Below are 18,634 nucleotides of genomic sequence, written 5' to 3' on the forward strand. Positions count from 1 at the left end.
TCATCTCTGAATATTTCTAGGCATATCAAAAAATTTCTATCTAACAACACAAAAGTCCCAACCACCAAGGGGATTGAGTATCTAAGCCCTATGAGTGATGATCCAGAGCATCTACTCCAGTTCCTGAGTGACTATGCAGAGCAGAGACCCATCTACTTACACAGGACATGTGCATAAATGAAAATAAACCACGTGTGTGTGTGTGTTCAACACAGAGAGTTCATGGTTAATTTCATGGCCTAGACACTACCCTGCCTAATAAACCTATTGAACAACTTTGCTGGAGATGAACACATGAAAAGGAATGTGAAGCACATTATATGACAGGGGCCTTCTCCACCTTTTTCAGTGTATGCACTTCTCTATTCCCTGTATGATGACAGAGTTCTAAGAACTGATTCCATGTACAGTGTTCTCTTCCCATTGCTTCCTGACTCACAAAGTGTGTTCCCTAGACCACCATCAGCAGCATTATCTGGAAACCCTTCAGAAGTACAAATTCTCAGGCCAATCCCAGACCAATTAAATTAGGAATCTCTGGGCAAAGGGCCCAGCAATGTGTGTTTTAAAATCCCTGCCAGGTAATTCTGATTCACGGTAAATTTGAGAAGCACACTGCTCTAACTCATTTTCTTAATTGCTTAGACAATGTTCCTGTCATCCAAGCCAAAGCTGCGGAATCATTTCATTATCTTTCTTGCTTCTGGTTGCCCCATATTACGCTTTATATTCCTCTATTCTACCCATTTTCATATTATAGTTTACAATTCCTAGAAATGTGTCTTTGTTCGATTATGCTCCCCTCTAGGGCAGGTGTTAACTAATTGTTATTTGTGCATACCCAATGCCTTACATTGGTTCTGACACATAATGAATACTAAACAAACTCTTTTCATTAATAAATATGCAGCACATGTTATTTTCAATAAATATTTATATCTAGGCATATTAAAAATTTGTCTATCTAACAGCAAAAGACAGACAACCATGAAAATAAATGCAATTCAGAGATGCAGATGCTATGACAAAATATTATTAGGAATGATTTCTTTGTGTCCAGCACTCTCCTCAGTGGTGCGCATGTGTCAATTCACTCAATCCTCACAGTAATCCCATGAGGTACAAGTCTAAGAAAGGAACACTTTATTAAGGGAAAATATCTCTTTTGTGTAGTATTATTTTTAATGAGATCTTTGGTTGACAAGGCAAGACCATAGCCCAGTCTGGGATAAGGAAGATAAAACAAAGGTAACTAAAGTGAAAGATAATGTAAAAGACTAGCCTCCTTGGAGATTGATGTTTTGATGACTGTTTTGTTTTTTTAATCTTCCATGCATAAACTGGGAAGATAGAATAAACTGATATATGGTAAATGTTTTAAAAAATCAATAAACTCTTTGCCCAAAGAGTAACTCTCTAAGCGTGGAACTTTAGACACTGGGAACAGGAAGGGAGATATTGGGGTAAGACAATCAACCTGCTTTACCTTTAAGGTTATCTTCCTGTCCTTTCTCAAAAATACGGAAAACTTTTTTCCCCATGTGGTACTTCAATTAACTTTTGTTTTATAACCTGAAAGTGTTGTTGAAAAGTAGTGGATTTTAATACTGTTAAAACACAGAAGAATTCTCTGGATTCCCTATTTTGAACTTATTTCTCAATAGGTTCATGACTGGTGTTTGAATTATTCACCCCTATTTACATTCAGCAATTCTCCCCAATGTGATCTGACCATCTCTGAAAGGCTATATTATCAAGCGAGGAAAAAATCCATAATATTGAGCATCTGAAATGATTTTGTAATTAGCATGACAAGATTTTCTATAATGTCCCATTACTTATAACTATGAAAAAAACTGGAAATAAATTGAGCTCCAAGTGTTAAATAGATCCTTTTTCAGCATGTGTGAGAGAGACTATGCACTATCCATATGTTACATATATCAGAATGCCTATTGATATCAGATATGTGAAGCTAGGTACCTTTGAATTACAGAAATCCTAGGAATACAAAACAAGCAGTGTGGTAGATTGTATGGGTTGTAGTGATGGCCCCGTTCTTCACCTCTCCCTCTATCCATACCCTTAGTTATGTGATTCTGTAGTTTGCTCCATGTAACAAAGTAGAGTAAATTTCCTTGCCCTCTGACTTTATGTTTGGCTAAGAGGCTTGTTTTTGGTCAATGGAGCAAAGCAATGGTGACAGTAGTCTTCAGCTCTGAGACTAGGCAGCAAGAGAGAGACCTTGTCTGGTTCAGTTTGCTCTCTCGACCTCCGCCATCTCTGAAAGAAGAGCATGCCCAGACCACAGGTACCAGGAAGAGGATGGGAGACCCAAGGACCAGAGCCACCGCAAGTAGCTGCCTAACCAAGCTTCTTCTAAGTGAGCAAGCACCCACCTCCACATGGTGTGAGAAGTAAATGCTCATGGCTGAACGCCAGGGGTGTTTGATGCTAGTATGCAGCACTACCATGACCACCACTGATTGACACAGGTGTCTATGGGTTTTTGTTCCAAGATAACTTCAAATGCAAACCTGAAAGTTAGCAAATAACGATAACTGAGTTTCACCTTGAAATGTGCCCAAAATAGGAAAACTAGAAAAAAGGAAACCAGAAACAAAGACTAAGAAATATAAATGACTCCATGAATTGGTTTTCATTTCAAAGAGAAGGGAGAAGAATCCGGTTCTCTCAGTGCAACTCAGGGGCTCCGGCTTGACACTTTTAATTAAAAAGACATTAAAAAATTAACACAGAACGCTTCCCACGTTGCTCCAGGGCATCTCATGAAAGATTGCCACTTCGCCACCAGAATGCATAATGTCTACTAGTACGTCCAGGCCCATCTGCGTCCTTCCGTGGGAGAGAGTGTGTGTCGGCGCCTCCAGCGAGCAACTGTCCTGTGGAGGCTTAATTTCCTCAGCACTGATAACGTAAAAGCGATCTGGCAGAATAAATGAGCGGGTGATTTCAAAACACACATTTTTGATCTTCTGCCATATTCCTGACAGAAATCATAACAGTCAAAATATTTTTCACTACCAAGAAAGGAAAGAGGCCTATTTGAAAAGGCACAATCCTGTTTTTTTCTGAGATGCTGGGGAAAATAACTTCTTGGGCAGTGCTACTAAAGCACTAATCTACATACAAATCACCAAGATATCATGTTAAACATACAGCTGTCCCCCCTTCTTTGTTGGGGGGGTGTTTCCATACCCCCAGTGGACACCTGAAAACATAGATAGTACAGAACCCTCTATATACTGGTTTCTTTTCTATAAATATATATCTATGGTAAAGTTTAGTTTATAAATTAGGCACAATAAGAGATTCACAACAATACCTAATGATAATATAGAACAATTATAACAATATACTGTAATAAAAGTTATGTGAATGTGGTATTAATAAGTAAAATATGGGTTATTTGAATGCAAGCCCTGTGATACCAGGACAATCCATCTGATAACTGGGATGGCTACTCAGGGACTGATGGGTAAGTAATGTTTACATCACGGATATGCTGGACCAAGGGATGATTCCATCCTGGGCGGGATGGGGCAGGAGAGCTGCAGAGTTTATCATGCTACTCAGAAGAATGCACAATTTAAAACTTATGAATTGTTTATTCCGGAAATTTCCATTTTATATTTTCGGACTGCAGTTGACCACAGGTAACTGAAATGGTGGAAAGCGAAACCTCAGATAAAAGACTACAGCAGATTCTGATGCAGTGGGGAAGGAAGGAGTTCAAAGACTGTGAATTTCCTGTGTGTGTCTGGTGCTGCTGGTCCAGATATCTCTAGAGGGTTATTCTTTATATACAAGGAATCACTATGAAATGAAGTTATCCTAAACTTTAGAAATGATTTTAAGTAGTAGGAGAGAGTATAGAGTAGTAGAAGAAAGAGTTCAGAGTCAACATAACTGGTTAAGTAGGGGACTCAAATTACGCCTATTCATCAATGTGTTGTATATTTTTAGGCACATATCATTCAGCCTCCATTTTTTGGCAATAAAATGGCAATAACAATCGTGGAAAATGATTTAATTTACAGAAAATCTTGCTAAATGGTTGTCAGTCAATAATGTGAGTTCCCATTTTTAATATAGTAAAATTTCAAATAACCATAATATCACTTTTCCTAATTAACTGTCTGCCATCATATGTTTGGAAAGGAGTTTATTCTTATTCTGTTTCATGTTTGTCTGTTTGTTTATTTTGTGACAAAATGCTTTAATCATAAAGAAACATGGAGATAAGACTTTCTGAGATGTCTGAGATGTTTAAATGTTATCCATTTGATAAAATATTTTTTTGATGGCACATTCTTTGCTAAAAACTGTGATAAGGGCTTTGAAGTATACCAAAGACAAGATTTCACACCCTGAAGGAAGCTAAATTCTAGAAAGGATAAGATTGGACTATGTTTGAATGGTGTTGTCCTCCTCTCTAATTTGTTTAAGACTCCCCAGTATTCTGAGACCGAATATATTTTATTAGTATTGTCCCTGCGTTTTTAAGAGGTATAAGGTTTTGTAGGATCAATTATTTCCCCATAGAAAGACATTACCAAAGCTGCCTTGATCAGCTACTCTGTTGTATAGAAAAGGTGAAGTAATCTTCATGCCTTTCAAACTGGATTCTTCCATATCTAAGCAGTCCTAAATGTAAGTCACTGGTCAAATATCTTTTTAAACCAATAGGACAAAATAAAGGCAAATTTTATCACTAAACAATTCTTAGTGTATATTTCTTAATGGAAAAATGTTGAACTAATGGATTCTTGGAAGTAACTTCTTAGTTCTTGAACCTTGGGCAGATCATGTAACATCAGTAACCCTCACAGCCCTCATCTGTACAGTAAAATTAAGAATATCTACTTTATATAATTTAGGAGGAACATAATAATTGTTCAATAAATGATGGCAGTTACTTGTTATTCCTTGATCACTTTTTCTTACCCTTTTCATTTAAGGTAGCAGGTTACTTGAGGCAACAAAAGTTAGAAAAATTGGTTCAGACAGTTTTACTTTGCTGTCTCCCATGTAAAACACAAAGATGAATGTGGGGCTTTACTGACCTGGAACTTTTTATTAAATTCAATCATTACTCTTTTGCTTGTCAGCACACTCTCCTTGTGGACCCCCTACTTCCTCACAGAGATCTTATATCCCAGCTAAGCTATATATCCACTTTGCTGTTACAAAGAATCTTTGCCCCCAGAATTGGAAAGCCCCTCACCTACATTCTGTCCCCACCCCTAACCTGTGCCAGCAGCTGCCAGAACTGGTGAGGTGCCCAAGAGGAACTTAACTAATAACAAAGCCTGAAGCTATGAAAAACTCACGCGTTGGAAGGCTTCTCAGGAAATGAATTGCAGAGATGTGAAACCTAGGCTCAGGGGTGGGATATTATTTTCAGCTATGAATGCCAATCTTGGGCTTCTCTAAGTTAGCAGCGTTTGTAATTCAATTATGAACACTCATATTATATATCTACAGACTTGTAACTGGATTAAACCAAAGGATAGCCAACCCATGCATCACCTTCTAATATTGGTATGAAAAGGTTAAAGAGAATGTGGGAATTTGAGAATATTTGTTTTTGTAATAGTTGTTTTTCTTAAAGGATTTGATTTAGATTCCTAGTGTAGCCAATTGCCTCCATTTATTGAGTACCTACGGTGCTTTATGTACATACTTATCTTATTTTGACCCTTAAAATAACATGAAGTAAATACAATTTTATCATCTCAATTTACAGATGAGGAAATTGAGATTGAGAGTGGCTAACTATAATTTTGCCCACATCAGAGAACTGTAAATACAGTTGGAATTTATAGACTCTCTGACTTCAGGACCAGTACTAACCCCAACATATAAAATTATTTCTATATTATAACACCAATGTATTGAGAGGTCCCCCTTTTCCACTAGAAAGTGAACTTTGGAATTGGTGAAATAGGGAAAAACAAATAAATGTCAACTTCCAGGCCAGCTCTAATCACCATGATCGCTTCTCCTTTCAGATCTTTGATGAAAATTGCACATAAAACATTTGGCTGATTTTAGTTTCCCATACTATCCATATATCCTTATCCAATGTATAGGGAAAATGGTGAACTAATGAGCAATAGAATATCAAGATGGTTGAAATCAAGGAAGATGGCTGGAGAGTGGAGATTTTGGAGAAGATTCAGAAAGTAAGGGACAATTGAGGAATGGACGATTCTAGTAGGTCTATAAATTCATGAAAGAAATTGCTACATGAAGAAAATTCATTCTATTAGCAACAAACAATAAAGCCCTCCCTTCAAGAGATCTGCTTTGCTGGGAAATATTTCCTTAAAATCTCTTCAGGGCAGGATTGGGAAGGGAATGTGTAGAGGTGGAAGCCAGAGGAGGGGAAGATGCTACCCCAAGAGATAAGGAGCAAGAATGTGGCAGATGGAAGGAAAACAAGAACCTGCAGATGGAGCTTGAAGACAGGAAAAATGTTGGATGGGGAATGTACAAAATGAGATGGAATGTGCTTTCTGAGGTGACCACAGGCCATTATCTCAAGGCTTTTCAGTAGAGACTTCCAAAAGTACTGAACCTAATGAAGAGGTGGATCCTTGTCACAATTGATGACACTGGCCAAGAGAACATCGACTTTGAGTCACATGTAGCTACTGTCTAGTACCACAAGAGTAAAGGATTCAGATTATACCTGAGGTGGGTGGAATTAGATCTTTGATTCCTCTGAAATGGTCAGTGCTTAAACCTCTCACATGGCCCATGCCTTATACTGTATTGATCACATGGCTCTGTCCTCATCGTATAGCTTCTGTTGGGTGATAAAATAAATGCAATGTGGCAAGATTCACTTTGGAATTATCTTTGTACACCATTTGATGTCTAGCAGATAAAGTGCGTCAGACATTTTATATTGACAAATAATAAGTTAATATTCAAGTGTATTTGGAGTCTAGATTGCGCTTCATACCTATGTGTCCTCTCTGAATCTTAGTTTCTCCAAGTGTGAAATTGAAATGATAATATCTACTTCACAGGGCTGGTGTAAAGATGAAAAGGGATAATCTTTGTATGTATGTATGTATATATGTATGTATGTACGTATGTAATGCACATAAAGCATTTGGAACAGTACCTAGAATGTGAAAAGTGCACAAATCATAGGCGTTGCTGGTATGTTTGTCATAAATATTTATAAAGATATGTTGACTGTGATCTGAAGTCCAATTCCATGGATTGGAAATCAAGAGCTCTCATAACATTCCTGCCAATCCCCAAGATTGGTTTTCTCTTAGCTCTGCCTCCTCATTCCTACACCCAAGCTTGCTACCATTCAAAATTAATATGAGTATAAAATAGAGTCCCTTCACAACTTCTCTCATTAACCACCTCTTCCTGTCTTCTCACACATATACATTAGCATTTATGTATATTTGAGAAAATTTAGTATTTGAGGGTTTTGAGGGGATGTCATCTTGCATAACATGTAGCATCCTCTACCATCATTTAGTCCCATCCCCTGTCTTCCTTTTTCTTATTTTCCTCTACCCTCCCTCTGAAAATGGCAAGAAAATCTGTTCCCTAAAGTAGTACAGAGCAGTAAAGCTCATAGTTAGGTCTATTGGATCTGGCCTTCCATTCTAAGTGCTTTTCCCAACAAATATAGCTGTGTTCCCCTATGGAATCCTGGTGAATAAAACATTCTCCCCATTCTTATATGTTATTTCTACATAATAAGGAAGTCTCTGATGGTGAGTTTCATTAAGCCTATAATAGGCTTGCCAGGGCAGCTACTGAGATTTTCTCCTTCTCTAGGGTTCTTCACCAGTTGATGTATATTAATGTGTATGTGCAGAAGGGAGCTTGAGATGCTCTATTTCCCAGCCGGTCTAATAATATAAGATCTTGACTTTATAAGAGGGGCCTTGCGTAAATGATCTCAGATAGAAGAAGGTGGATTCACCTAAGCTCTCACAGCTTCAGATACCTAATTAATGGCAAAGACAAGAAATGGGGTTGCCTGACCCCTAGTCCTGTGTTCCTCCCACTATATATTACATTATACCAATGCCCTAGATCAACCAAACCTCTGTAGAACTCTGATTACAGACCAGGAAGTGCCTTCCTTCCTGTTCAAGGTTGACCTCAAACTTTGAAGTCATTTATTCCTTTTTTGTTCTAAAAAAAAAAAAAAAAGGCATGCTTTTCTTTTAAAATGATGCAGTGTTTGGAAATATCCTCATGAAAGTTCTTTCCTTTTTTCAAAAATAAATCTCAGAGTCTGGTTTTGTTTGTTTGTTTGCTTATTCTTGGTGAGGTTGCTGTTCAAAAGAACCCGATGCACTTGGGTTGTGCAGCCATCTGCCACTACATGCTCACGTACTGCGGTTTAAAAAAATCTGGCTACCCTGCCTTTGATATAGAAGAACCACATGGAGTTGAGTCATATGCTGTGGAGAGAACACAGCTAATTATGGCATGTGCTGGGCCCAGAGAAGATGTTAACTGCTACATAATTACTACTGCAATCCAAGGGGACAGAGTCATGAAAATCCAGTTAATATAAAGAAGTCAACATAAAAATTCTAATCCACAAACTACTGAAATATAGTCCCATTCTTGAACTTTACTTCCCACAAATGTCTAAATTTAAGATCTGGTTTTTCATCAAGGATGTCCATGATCTTGAAGTACTTTTTGTCACTAAATAAAATGGTGTTTTAACAACGCAGGGTTTTCATTATTTGAATGAAGATGAAAGGATGTAGCACTAGCCCAGGAAACACAAGACCTTGGTTCTAGCCTCATCTCTTTAATTGAAAGGTCAAGAGACCTTGTACCAGTCACTTAGCTTGGGGAGGAGAGGTAGGCTGGAGGAAGGTTAGTTGGAGGAAGGTTGGTTGACAGAATGTCCAAAGTTTCCCCTCCTGACAAATAGAAATAGTTCATGTCAAAAAAGTTATTGACCATTTAATTCTTGTCTAGCAAGTATTTGTAATTTGAAGATGAATAAACATAGTCTAATAGCCAATTCTGCAAGGTTATTACACTTTTTCTGACTGTCCCATAATTTAGAAAGCTCATCTATCTATATAATAAAGAGCCAGGGTCAAAAAGACCGATTATGACAGAAGGCTGGACCAGACCAGAAGTCAGTGCTGGGTTGCCGTGGCCACCCAACACTGACTGGGACTGCTGCGGGCACTCAGACCCAGCACTGACTGCCTAGGGCAGTGATGGTGAACCTATGACATGCGTGTCAGAGGTGACATGTGAACTCATTTTTTGGTTGATTTTTCTTTGTTAAATGGCATTTAAATATATAAAATAAATATCAAAAATATAAGTCTCTGTTTTACTATGGTTGCAAATCAAAAAATTTTTATATGTGACATGGCATCAGAGTTAAGTTAGGGTTTTTCAAAATGCTGATACGCCAAGCTCAAAAGGTTCGCCATCACTGGCCTAGGGGGCCGCAGATCAGGTCCAGAGAGAGGCCTGCAGAGAGCAGGGTCTAATCCGTTGATCAGAACTTGCCTCTCTTTCTCTCCAGGCCTGGCCAACAGCTGCTCCTCCATTTCTCTCCAGGCCTCCATAGAGGCTGCTGATCAGCCCCGCCTTTCTGATCAGGCCACGTTGATAGGCCCAGAGATGATGACTGGCATAAAAACTAACCAATCAGAACCAAATCTGTGTGAATGTAAGGAGCCAATGGCTGTCTAGGAGGTGGAGCTTTTGATGCTGACGGGCATAGAAACTGACCAATCAGAACCAAATTGTAAGGCAGAGGAGGGCAGTTGGGGGTGAGATCAGGCCAGCAGGGGTAGAGCAGTAGGCAGGCAGTTAGAGGTGATCAGGCAGGCAGAGAGGTTAGGAGCGATCAGGCAGACAGGCAGAGGTGTTAGGGGAAATCAGGCAGGCAGGCAGGTGAGTGGTTAGGAGCCAGCGGTCCCAGATTGTGAGAGGGGTGGGATCAGGCCTAAATCAATCAGACATTCCCCAAGGGGTCCCCAATTGCAGTGGGTGCAGGCTGGGGTGAGGGAAACTCCCTTCGTGTCACCACTGCTATCAGTTGGAAGCCGCAGCAGTAGCCACCCTTCTAGGGAGACCCCATTGAGAGGAGCTACTCCTCTCCCTTCCTCTCTGAAATCAATAAACAAAATATTTTTTGAAAATCCAGTCACAGCATATTAACCAAATAAGAGTTTATTTTTCTCTTATGCAATAAGGTGTAAAGGAGGGTAGTGCAGGGCTGAAAGAGCTGCTCATGAGAACTCTCAAATACCAAGACTCTCTCTCTCTTAACTGCTTGTAGGTGTTGCCCTTTGTGTTTCCCTCATCTTTCTGCCTACAACTCAGGTGAAGGTCGAGCGACCTTCTCACAACCATGAGAATGATAGTGGCACATTCTGAACCAAAAGCTCTATCCAGTAGACTTCCCCTTACCATATATTTCATTGGCCAAAAGCAAGTCCTATGGCCAGGCAATGCTTTGCTAAAAGGAATTCTGTAGAGGAAACTAGAAAGTTGTTGCTTCTCCAATAAAAACCAGATTGCATTAATTGGAAGCAGAGAGAACCAATATGCAGGAAACTAACAGTGCCTGTCACCATCCGTCTTTTTATACACCCCCATAGCTAGCTGTCAGCACAAAACCTGATCTAAAATTCATGGATTTTTTTGTTAGGGTACAAGAAATTACTGACTAGTGCTAATTCCAATTCAAAGCTTCCAGTTCTTTTCTATGTTACTCTATGAGGTTGCAACTCAGAAGGAAAAAAAAAAAAGTGTGCAGGTTTGACACTGTAAGTTTTTAAGATTAACAGCCTGCCTCAGACATGTATGAGGCCACAATAATTATAATGCTTTATGTATAGAACTAGAGGCCCGTTGCAGGAAGATTCCTGCAAGAATGGGGCGTCCTGCAGCCGGAGCGAAGCAGAGAAGAGAGTGAAACCCGCAGAGGCGGGCTTCCCTCCCGCCTCCGCCTCCCCGCCTGCTTCCCTCCTGCCTCCACCGCCCTGCTTGCTTCGCCGCAGCTTTGCTCCCTTCTGCAGCGCTTGGCCTCCTTCTACATTGTCTTCAGTCTTTGCTCTGCACCTGTGTATACAAATTAACTGCCATTTTTGTTGGGTTAATTTGCATACTCATCTGATTGGCTGGTGGGCATAGCAGAGTGACACCAATTTGCATGTTTCTCTTTTATTACTGTAGATTCCCCATATCCTCCAATGGGTTTGAAAAATGAAGTTATTGTACTTCTGAAGCTTGGCAAACTAATCTAAAATATATAGCACCTTACAAGCAACCATGCAAGGCTGGTATCAGGTTGCCTAAGAGAAGATCAGTGTAAACAAGAAGCTCCAACCAAATATCTTCCTTAAAGTGTTTAAGGAAGAGTGATGGAAAACAGAGAATACTGAGGACTTTCCAAAGAACTGAGTGTCTCATCCACAGGCACTGGGGTGCAGAGGGACATCTGGCTTATGAAGAAGGGACTCTGCAGCATGTTGCTTGGCCCCAGGAGGAGAAAGTGACACTCCAGTATAGGCTTAGGTGGATCCCCAAAAGTCAGATGTTGAAGTCCTACCCCCATATCTCAGAATGTGACCTTATTTGGAAGTAGGGTCACTGCAGATACAATTAGTTGAACTGAGGCCGTACTGGAGTAGAGTGAGGCCATAGTCAACTAGGACTGGTATCCCCATAAAAAGGGGAAATTTGGACATAGACAGGCACAGGAAGAGTGGCATGTGAAGATGAAGGTAGAGATCAGGGTGATGCTTATACAAGCCATGAAACTCCACAGAGTGATAGCAAACCACCAAAAGCTAGGAGAGAGGATCGAACTGTCTGTCACAGTTCTCAGAAACCAATACCTTGATCTTGCCCCTCAAACCATGGGAGAAAATATATATCTGTTGTTTAGGCCACCAAGCTTGTGGTACTTTATTACCAAAGCCCTAGAAAGTGAATAAATTCCCTAAAGGAAGGTGGTGCTGGTTGGCTTTGGCTTTTTTCACCCAGAGAACAGATCTAAAGACAGACCTAAGGTATCTTCATCATGCACTTTACCTACTCTGATGGTTTAGCAGTGCTACTAAGTTAGTCTACAAAAGAAATATGAGAAAGTCACGGCCTTGGAATCTGAAAAGACTCTCTAGTTTGTGTTTAGTAAATTCCATATGGAAATTGTTTTGGAGGATAGTGGGGGAGGCCATGGTTGCAATCAGATATTAAAGTTTGATTTCCTACTATGCTGATTAATTGACTGAAGGACTTTGGCAAGTCACCTAATCTCTCTGAAATTCAGTTTTCCTTATCTTTAATTTGGGAATAATATCTAGCCCAAAGAAATGTTCAGAAGATTAGATACAGCAACTTACATGCTTAGTTCTATGGCTGGCACTTAGTGACAGTTTAGGAATTATGATAATGTGAATTCTTCTGAATTATATCTAGAGGTGGTGTTTCAATAGAAGAAAATATGATTTCTGAGGTGTAGTCAACTCTCAATAATCTATGGTAACAAGAAAAGATTTTTGTAGTACATAATATCATTAATAATCTAAAAATTGCATTTTCCAATATCAAAACCTTTATTGTTTTTATTATAAAACTTACATATGCTCACTATAAAATTTTAATTCTATAAATATGAGTAAGGTGGAATTTTAATTTTATACTTCCAAACTCTAATATTCAGTAATTATTTTTCATATTCCTTTAGGTATGTCTGTATGTATGTTTAATAAACATGTTGTTTTAAACAAAATGAATCATATTATATATGCTGTTCTACAGATTAAGTCAGCTCTGTTCAGTAGTATATCTTAAACCTTTCCTACCATTACATATTATAAATAATTTCTCATTCTTTTAAAGTATTTATAATATAATGTCCCAATGATATACAAAAAAAAAGCCAAAAAAACACAACTATTTACCTAGGCTGTTTAAACATTTAGATTGTTTGCAATTTGTAAGATTCACAACAGTAAATCACAATAAGTTAAAACTACACTTTGGCGAATAGTACCTATTTTCTCCAATCTTTTGAGAATAAATTAAGGCATTGTTGGAAGGAAGGATAGAAAAGTAAGGAAAGAATAAGTTAAAAGTTTGTTAATTTATCTAATAATTTGGTGTGTATAATGTCAAATAATATATTTGAAAAACCTTATGTATAATTTTGTCTATAATTTTTCTGGGTGAGAATTTACTGAATTTGGTGGCACTTTTGGTGTTTGCATAACCTCAGATAAAAGCTACACAATCCAATAAAATTGGTATTCATTAAAAATATGATGAATCTAATCAAATGAATTTAGTCCCAGGTTTCAAATTCTATACAAAAAATTTACCAAATCAAAACATAAAGTTATAGTTATTAAAACATTGTGGTGATTGTGTCAGGAATAGACACATAAATTGGAACAGAATATAAAAGTCTCAAAATGAACATATGTAAGAATTTATTAAGTGATAACGGTGACACTTCAACTTGGAGGTAAAATTATGTGCTACTCAAAATGCAGTTGGAAAAATTAGATATCTACCTGGAGAGAATAAGCAATATATTTTAATTTATACTCAAATGAAAGACTCAAATGTATAAAAAATCTTTAAAATTATTAGAAGGAAATAGATACTAGTAAGAAAAATTATGATTAAATTAAGAACATAAAGCACTAGGAAAAAAAACTATAGGATATACATATATTTCCCATACATAAGAGAAAGTCTTTCTAAGCAACACACAAAACTCAAAGGACATAAATACAACAATTGGTAGAATTTACTACCTAAGTCATTCAACTTAGATACTTTGAAAGATATCATTAAGATCTTCAGAAAACAAGCAACAGTGGGAGAAAAATGTTTATTTAAAAAGTCAATACTTGATATTAAAAGTTCTTACAAATTTTTAAGAATAGAGTAATAAACCACTAGAAAAATGCACAAAAGATTTGGACAGTTCAAAAATACAAGAAGCAAATCACCACTGAACATGAAAAGATACTCAACCTGTAGTAATTAAAGAATTTGGAATAATTAAAACAACACTAAGATACCCATCAGATTTACACAAATTCTACCACTGGTAAAAGTGCAAGTGCAGGAAAATAAACACTTTCATACACTCTATGTAGAAGAGCGAACAGAGCCTTATTGCAGTGTAATTTCATAATGTGCATCAAATTCAAGTGCATTTATACTTTGGCCTAGCAGTCTCACCTTGCAGTTTCTCTCCCATAGACTACTCACTTCTGCTTAAAGATACTTTCACAAGGGTGTTACAGCAGCATTATTTTCATTGTTACCTGTATGACACATGCCAACTACCGAAACACATAAAATGGGCGACAAGATAACCAGAGGGCTCAGGAGGGCAAAAATACCCAGGAGAAACCTTGCCTGAGTGGATGCTCTACTATTCAGTTTACTACTAAAAAGGCTGGAGGAGATGTATGAGAAGGGACAACACTTTTCCAGACACTCCCTCATTTCCAAGAAAGATCCAAATTCTGTATACTGAACATTCATAGTCATGCTTCTATTTTGTACCTTAATCTGTGCTTCTTTTCCATTTAAAATCAAGAGAATACTTCAGAAAACTTAAAAGAAAAAGCTATCACATCAATGCTTTCTAGTACTGATGTCAAAAGCCAAAATGAATACTGACTATACACTGAAAACTACATACTGAATACTGACTACACATCTTCAACTGAAAACACACTCTTTTGGAGCAGAATACAAAGTCACATATTCGCTAAAGTTTGAGGGTAGAGCTATCATCAAGGAAACAATGTCCTTTTGGCCATGGACAGAATTATATCCTCACCAATAGATGACTATAATAATCTTTTCTCTGCTGTTTGTTAAAGGTCCATGAGTTGTAACTTCTACAGTCATGTTTATTTACCTAATTATATAGTGCAACCTGTGTTTGGAAAGTTAGCTTTGTTTTATTATAGTTTCCCACAGACAAAACAAAAATCTTGGTTGAAACTTATCCATTGAACAAAAAAACGACTACTATTTTCCTATTCAATTGATACCGATGTTGGATTTAAACAGTGAAATGATGATAGCGATGCCTGTCTGGCTGAGCAGAGATTAAGAGATTTCAGGCTTAGAAATATCACCATGACACAGAACCTAGCGAGAGAACCTGGCTGAAGAACCTAGACACAGAACCTAGAAACAGAACCTAGCGAGAGAACCTGGCTGGAGAACCTAGAGACAGAACCTAGAGACAGGACTTGGCTGGAGATCCTAGACAGAACATGGCAGGAGAACCTAGACAGAACCTGGCTGGAGATCCAAGACAGAACCTGGCTGGAGAACCACCAGAACTTTGCTGGAGATCCTGACCAGAACTTGGCTGGAGTTCCTGGCTAGAGATCCTGGCTAGGCTGCTGATCAACTGAACGCTGTCTCTGTGTCATTCCTTCTTCGCCGACTCCGTCCACACCTTTGGGGACCCCTGGACCTGCTGGGGCTGGACCCCAACAGGACCTCTTTCCTCCTTCTCTGCCCCATGCCTCACAGAGCATCTACCCTCTTCTGCCATCCTTACGTTGTAGGTGGTGGAAAGGCACCTGGTGTCTGACCCGGGAGATCAGACCAAACTTGGGTTTAGCAACCTCGGTACTTGGGTTCTGGCTAGGAAAGAATTCAGAGCCAAGGTCCAAACTCTAAGAGAACATTTATTGAGTAAATTACAGAGGTAGAAGCAGTAATTCCTAGAAGAAATGGGCTCAGCAAACAAGTTCTAGAGCAGTGGTTCTCAACCTTCCTAATGCCGCGACCCTTTAATACAGTTCCTCATGTTGTGGTGACCCCCAACCATAAAATTATTTTCGTTGCTACTTCATAACTGTGATTTTGCTACTGTTATGAATCGTAATGTAAATATCTGATATGCAGGATGATCTTAGGCGACCCCTATGAAAGGGTCGTTCGACCCCCAAAGGGGTCTCGACCCACAGGTTGAGAACCGCTGTTCTAGAGGTAAAGAAAGGGCCCTTGGAGCTTGGGAATGAGGAAGCTAATGGTGACCTTGGGGCAGGGAGGAGGAGGTGGAGGAAGGAGAAGGGAAAGGGAAAGAGAAAGGCCCTGGCATGCTCCTGGGAGGGAGAGCGCACAGGGTCCTCCTTCCTAGGAGTTCTAAGGGTGGAGGTTTTAGGGGAGGTCTATTAATATCCTATTGATAGACTATTCAGCAGTTTTCCAGGTGTATCCTTTCAGGGTTGTGGTCTCCACTGATGGGTTGGTGCCAGGGCAAGGGGTCATTATTCAATGCAGCTGGTTTTTGAAAGGGCGAGGACTACACCCTCCATCTTACCCTGTGTCTTCCATTTTGGGGCAGCCATGTGCTTGGCAAGGAGCTTCTTCCCGGAAGTCTAAGCCTCTGCTAGCCACACCCAGGAACAAGACACCGACTTGCGCCTGGCCAATCGGCAGGGCCCACAGTCCTTTCTCCTCCCCTTACTCCAACCCCCTATAAAACCTCTCTCCACGCAGAGTTCTCTCTCTCTCTGCTTCCTGCTGCTGTGTGAGGGAGCCAAGCTAGCTTGAATAAAGACTCTTGTGCTTTTGCATCGGAAAAAAAAAAAAAAAAAAAAAAAAAGAAATATCACCATATCCCCTCTTCCAAATGAATTCATCAGTAGGATATGAAAGTCAGTTTCTTGAGTCAATGGGTAGATACCATTCTCAGGCCTTCTAATCACACACCTGCTCCCAACCGGTACTCACTCATTTGACTTATCCTTTCTCCCCAAACCAAGGGAACACTATTACCCGAGGATGGCACAGTAGCTTCCCTTTCTCACAGTTAGCACTCCCACAGAGCTTCTGGATCCCAGCATAGAATACTCCTAGAGTTGCTTGCAAAGAGGATCTCCACTTACCTGTGTGAGGAAGACTGGGTATCCAGGAGCGTAGTGATTAGGATTGCCATGTCTAGTCGGACTACTGAAGGGAATCCCAACTCTGCCACTTAACTTTGGTGTCCTGGAGCACAGACTTAACCTCCCTCAGCATCAGTGTCTTTACCTGTAAAATGGGAATAATAAAAGTACTTATGTAACTGGAAAATCAATGGGTCTGTGCTGCCTGTCACTACCTAAGCCAAGTAAGCAGAGACAAGGGTGAATCATATATGAGTGTTTATTCTAATACTGTAAAGTCCGGGGTGCAAGCCGCTGTCACAAAGAACCAAGAGACGCTTTCTATGCAAACGCAAGGGGTTTATTTAGCTTCCAACATATGTCGGGGCCCACAACTTACTCTGAGCGCAGCAGAGCAGTGGCCGTGAGCCCCGACTAAGGGTTCAGGCATAGGTTATATACTTTTTCTAGCTAACGGGGGGAGCAAACGGGGGAAGCAAAGGGGTCACTCTTCTGGGAATCTTGGCGCCGTTGTGAATTAATGCCTGTCCACTTTCTTATCAGGTTGCTTGCTTTTCAGTTTACTCCCGGGCTGCAGCCATCTCAGTAACCTCCCTGGCTGCAGCTGTGTCCCATAAAAGTTGATTGTTCCATCTCCCCCTCCTAACCTTCCTGATTGCCCTGGTGCTTGTTAAATGTAACACTCTGGTAACACTTTGATGCCGTTTGTTCCTTGACCTCTCTGACCTGATTATATTGGCGCCTCTCATTCCCCCCTTTTTCTGTGGACGGTTTCTAATCTTAGAGACCCTCAGGCTCAGCTAAGGCTGAGTACTGTTGCCTGATGATAAGGAAAGAAACTATTTTAGCTTTAGCAACTTCTATTGAAATAGGATTTTTCTTCTTAAAATTTCTCCATGGCTATTAAAAAGCCAAATTAAGATTAATTTATCTACTGTCCTGATGTTTGTATAAACACAACAAGAATGGTAACTGACTACCTTTGCTGGAATTTCATGGTTGAATTTTAATGTGCCCCGTAGGGCTAGGAAGCCATGCCACCCAGCTGCCATCAGGCCCGCCTGCAGTATCTGCTGAGTTAGGTGAATTCTTCACCTGTAGCAATTCCACCTGAGCCCACGCTCCAGGCTTTAAGCCCATCTCAGTAGCCCTCCTACTTGTTGCGGCCCAGAGCGTGTGGGGGCTCCGCAGGAACGTAGAGGCATCCCTACTGCTCCCCTTTTACTCTTACCAACCGCCAGTGATGGTAGGGCATCGGCCTGACACTCCAGCGCCAGCCATCTTCAGGGCTTCCAAGCAGAATACCAGGCTTCCTTCGTGGCATTTTTACTGGCTTCAAGTCTTTAGAGCTTAGACAGGGCTCTTTAAAACATGATACTCCAGTCAAAGTTTTTCGTTAATAAAACCACTATTAGGAACCGGTCTTATTGAATCTATGCAAAGAAATGTATTGCCATGTTAGCATCGCCAAATTTCGGAGGAATTACATAAGAAGAAAGACATACTGATCTACTCTAAGATTTTCTGACTTTCCTTGCCAATTCCTTTTAGTTGTTGGCATTAAACTTTCTTTTTATGTATAACTATGCTTCAGACTTTTTACTCTAAACAGGCTTTTTTTTTTTCTTCTCTTTTCAGACTACCCCTGACATGGGCATGGTCATAAAGGCCTGCAAGCAGTACACAGG

At 39.7% G+C, this 18,634-nt stretch overlaps 1 protein-coding gene across 6 annotated transcripts in view; it reads right to left on the minus strand.

Moving 5' to 3' along the window:
* COLEC10 (collectin subfamily member 10) overlaps positions 1 to 18,634 on the minus strand; it is a 289,303-nt gene that overhangs the window by 239,864 nt on the left and 30,805 nt on the right. For all 6 annotated transcript variants that reach the window (XM_070392752.1, XM_070392751.1, XM_070392749.1 and 3 more), the window contains one exon: positions 16,947 to 17,091. The gene's annotated coding sequence lies outside the window, so the exon portion shown is untranslated. The remainder of the gene's footprint in view (positions 1 to 16,946; positions 17,092 to 18,634) is intronic.

Source organism: Myotis yumanensis, unplaced genomic scaffold (genome assembly GCF_028538775.1).
Source record: "Myotis yumanensis isolate MYYU_CA2020_CCGP unplaced genomic scaffold, mMyoYum1.0.hap1 SCAF_15, whole genome shotgun sequence".
In the NCBI taxonomy this organism is placed as follows: domain Eukaryota; kingdom Metazoa; phylum Chordata; class Mammalia; order Chiroptera; family Vespertilionidae; genus Myotis; species Myotis yumanensis.